The following is a 4918-nucleotide window of genomic DNA, read 5'->3' as shown; positions in this document are numbered from 1 at the left end:
GCAAATATAATCGAGGGTATATGATTGAATTTGAAGTAATATTTCATATATGATCAATTCAAACGATTATTTAAAAATTTTAATGAGTCATCCTTAAGGAATGATTTGTTCATCTAATTTTTACGATAGATGAATTGAATCCTTAACGCAATTGTTCACTCAAAACTTCCCCAAAGTAATGCAAAAGCATTACGCAAAGGTGGCAGCGTCTTTGCTCTTGGTCCTGAAATTCAAAATAGTAATTATTTGCAATCCTTAAATTTTGGTCTCTCACTTTCACCTCACATTTTGGGCAACACCTATTTGAGGGTTCAAGGAGGACAGTGTTGGATCGGAGGTCTCTGATGACAATGATTTCGTTGGTTTAAAACCCATATTGGATCAGACACGTGCTTCCTTGTTTCTTATCTTCGAGCTTAGCCAGCTCAATAATGCTTAAATTAAAAAAAAATAAATAAAAGAAAAGAAAAAGAAAAAAGCAATGTGGCCTCTGTGCCTAAACACAAGGAGATGCGAAATGACCGTCTTACCCTCATAAATGGAGAAAATCCCTTTTATTATTGATGCTTCCGTGAATGTTCCCTTTGGTCCCTGCATTGGGGTAGGGGTCACACTACCTTTTAGTAAACCCTCTCCCAAATATAAATATATAATTAGGGTAGAAGAACCTTTTCGGTTTGACACAGGCAACATAGCGCATGGGGCCAATAAGGAGGCGCGCGGGAGCATCTTTGATGTACAATATGGGGAGGTCACAATAGTCTTTTTGACCCACCAATTCTGGGCGTTCCCTACACTAAACCGGCAAGGATCTTTTTCCCATATATAAGATATGGAGTGTACATTAGCACCTTCCTATGTCTATATTTCTCATAAAAGAAGAATCTAGTTGAATCACCAATGGTTTGCCTAGACATGCAACTGTTTGCCTGATGATACTAGAAAAAAAAATTCATCTAGAACATCAAAATCTTGAATCCATACAGGCTTCGTTTGGTTGTAAGGGGAATCAAAGGGAAGGAAAATGAAAATTTCAAACCTAAGAAGAGTAATTTTTGTTATCATTATACAGATGATTATATCACTAACTCCAAATCATTTTGTACTTAGTTATAAAATTCCACTTAACTTTGCATCTAATTCCTTTTGATTCAAAAAGTAAAATAAAATTACATTAAAATGTATCATTAAATATGGAAAGAAATTTAAGTAATTTATACAGTCACATGGGGTAATGATTACATATAATTTTTTATTTTCTAAGTTTGAAAATTTTCACTTTCTTTCCCTTTAATTTTCCCTATATCCAACCATAGCTTAAAGGAGAAAATTCAAAACTCTTTTTTTTTTTTTTTTTTTTGTTTAATTATCATGTTCATAGCTATGCAGGGAGTGCAGCATGCTCTTATGAAACCACCAAGGAGATGCTGAAAAGGATCCTATCCCCTGCATCAACCGAACGAAAGAACGAAAGTCAACAAATAAATTTTCTTTATCCTAGCAGGTAACATAGATGGCCCCCATAGGTTCCCCACAAAGACACCAGAAAGCCAAAGCAAGGACGAGGAGGGACGCCACTTCAGATCCAATAGCAAACTACAGGCTCTAATATTTGGATTGGTATCGCTCTTGATTAATTTTCAATCCCTGATCTTAACTAATTTGATCTCAAATACATAAGTACGGCCAAAAAGTAAAAAACATAATAAAAAATTAATTATTTCCCAAGGGTAATCGAGTTGGTAAGGGACCTTCGTCTCAAGAAACGTGTAGTTCTAAATTCGACTACTCTTACCTCCTTAAGGTCATTCACACTGAGCTAATTAACCAGACATTGCTGGTGACGAATTGCTCTATTCTTTTACCTACCCAAAAAAAAAATGATTTTATTAAAAACAAACATATCTCTGTTTGATACATGGTTTAACGGATTGACTTGGCTGAATCAAATCGATATCAGTCTTAATCAATCTCGATTCATGGTTAATACTGTATTGATGAATTGATACGGACAAAGAGTAAAATGGTTAAAAAAGTAATTTTAAACATAAAACCAGAAATATTTTTGACAATCCAGATCGGTCAGTCTTAAGACTCTTAACTGATCCCATTCCTAATAGGCTAATTCCAAGTTCTCAAACATTGGTTTGATACGTTCTGATTCAAACCGATCCCAAGGTTGTAACAACCTTGATCTCTAGGCCATTCAATTTTTCACCAATAAGGGAATGGTAAATCGAACTGTCCATTAGGAGGCTTTGACTAGTAGAGAGAATGTGGGGTCCACAGGTGAGATGTGGGAGGGCAGGAATTTGCTGATGTAAACTGTGTGACGTGGCATAAGATATCAAACTTGCTTTAATAATCACATTCATGTATATTTATTGGGCCTCGTTACATCAGTCCAGCACATCTAATTTCAGCTCACGATGAGAAACGGTATGGACCCAGCTCAGCCCATTTAAACACTTACCCAAGGTTGGCCATGTGGGCCATTGATCTGACTTTAAGGGATGACGTGGTTAACCCAACTGTTAGATAATATAGCTAGCCAGGGAACCTTGTGATGAATTAACCACGTTTCAGGTTTCATTTCCTCCCATATCTTAATGTTCTAGTCCACCACGCATTTCCCTCTCCTCTTATTACTAGTCAAATAATTTTCAAAATGCTTGACTTCATCAGGTTCTTCTCTTGAGTGCTCATCCGTCACCGTCCAAGTCTTGTCCATAGTTACCTGGGCAAGTACCATGTGTCTAGACAAGGATCCAATGGTACTTGATGTCTCGTTTTTCACGCCTCTGCTAGAGCCTCATTCACAGTGCCTCTTTTCAAAACGTTGAATCATCATCTGGACACATGGCACTCACCCAGGTAGTTATGGACCGACCACCTGAGCAATAGGCGCTCAAAAGAAGAGTGGAATCCGACTTCTTAACTGTTTTTTCTGAAAACATTTTTTGTCACCTGGCAAATTAACTCCACTAGGGCTGAATATAGACCATTTTTTCATGCCACCTAAGCTGCCGCATGGTAAACTTTTTTCAGTTGTTTAAGTTAGTTAGGGTACTCTAACCATGGGTTAAATGAGAACTAAAATCTGGTTAGAAGCAAGAATCAACTTTTGCTTGATTTCTGATCAGATTTGCTGGGTTTTTTTGGACTTCTGTCTCTACTGATGCATCATTAGGTTTAGACAATAGAAGACTGAAAGACTACTTTTTTCTCTTTATTTATTTACTTTGGACCCGTGAGAGTTCATGAGTGACTTTTTGGTTTCTGATATATCTCCAGTAGTGTCTCCTATACTGTGGGCTGTGATTTGAAACATGGAACTGTGGCTGAAAACCAGGTGGGATCCCAAGTTGGCCTGCTTCAGCTGCTACCAAATTTGCAGCATAATGATGATCTTCTAATAAAACAAAACAAATCCATAGACAGACAAGCTTTGCTTTCTGTTCCCAGGAAACCATGGTTGGGACATCTGACCTTCCTCTTTCAATTTACCCAAAAATAGCTCCAGGAGGCAGGAAGGCAGGCCAAAGCTTGAAGAAAGCTCTTTTTCTTTGAAAATGTTTCCTCACTTAAAACACACCCATCATGTCCAATGGGAATTAGGATACTCTTTTTTAAGGTTCCTTCAGGCCTGTTTTGCAAGCAAAGTTTTATAAGGAGACTAGAATTCCCTGATCCTTAAAGGATATTATCTTGACAACTTATCCAGCCAATAATATTCCTCTTTAAGTAGGAACAAAGAAAAGAACTAATCTCTGTACGAATTAAAGCTTGGGACCTGAAGGATATGAATTTTTAGGGTATGGTGCCTTGTATTTCGTCGTTTAATTGTATAAGTGAGCTGATTTCGAAGAATCGTTAAGAAAAATTATATGAATAATTCGTTGAACTTCCTGAATAGATATTTATAACGATGGTTCTTTCTGTAAATAATCTGAAAGATGTATAAGAATGAGGGGACGTAACCCTATTCTCCATTGATCGTGAAACATGGTCTCATCTCATTCCTGATTTCTATTTTTTTCTGCATCATTTTAGAATTCTGTTTCTACAGAAATCAGTTCCTTATGACCTGTGCCAAAGAAATTAAGACACAGATCCTTCTAATCAGGAACCCTAATATTTCCCTTGATTTGTTAGCTTTGAAGGTCGGTCAGATCAGTTGGTTTTGTTTGTTTTTTCTGTTTTATGTCCTAAGATTTCCTCTTTCTACAGAAGCTCTCACTGTTGTTTGACGTGGGAGATGACCAAAGAAAAGATCCCAAGAAGGCTTCAGAAATCCATTTTCTGGGGTAAATTTCTGGTTTGAACGACACAAACCTTTCAAAGGTTATAAAGATAAGATAATGAAGAATATTACTAATGAAAGTCACTTCTTTTGACCATTTCCCCATTTCCCTTTAATTACGTATCACCAGGAAGCATATTTAGTGGGTGATCCTCCTGGGTTTTAAGGTCGGCCACTATGGATGCAACTAAGATCTTCTTTTATTATTATTAAAAAAAAAAAGAAAAAAAAAATCCAACATCCTCTTTTATTATTCTCTTTTGAGTCAAACATAAGAACTTTTATTATATGGTTTTGGAATCCAGACTTTCTTTCTTGTTTTTTTCTTCTCGCCCTTGTTCACAAGAAATTGACACTGTATTAGTGAAAGGAAATGAAGAAAGAGTCACAACTGTAGATTCAAAGGAGGTACCTTTTACATGAAAGGAAATGAAATGAAAAGAACCTTTGAAGATTCTATATAAGGGAAGATATTACGTATTGGAGAGTTAATTCTTACTATAATTAAGATTACTTTTGTCTTTTTATCGTTGATTTGACCGAATGATATCTAATGGAAGAGATTAAGAGCCAAAGAAACCAAAACTATAAAAGAGTGATTTAAAAAAAAAAAAA

Source organism: Macadamia integrifolia, chromosome 4 (assembly GCF_013358625.1).
Source record: "Macadamia integrifolia cultivar HAES 741 chromosome 4, SCU_Mint_v3, whole genome shotgun sequence".
NCBI lineage: Eukaryota > Viridiplantae > Streptophyta > Magnoliopsida > Proteales > Proteaceae > Macadamia > Macadamia integrifolia.
Note: the sequence above shows the minus strand (reverse complement) of the source record.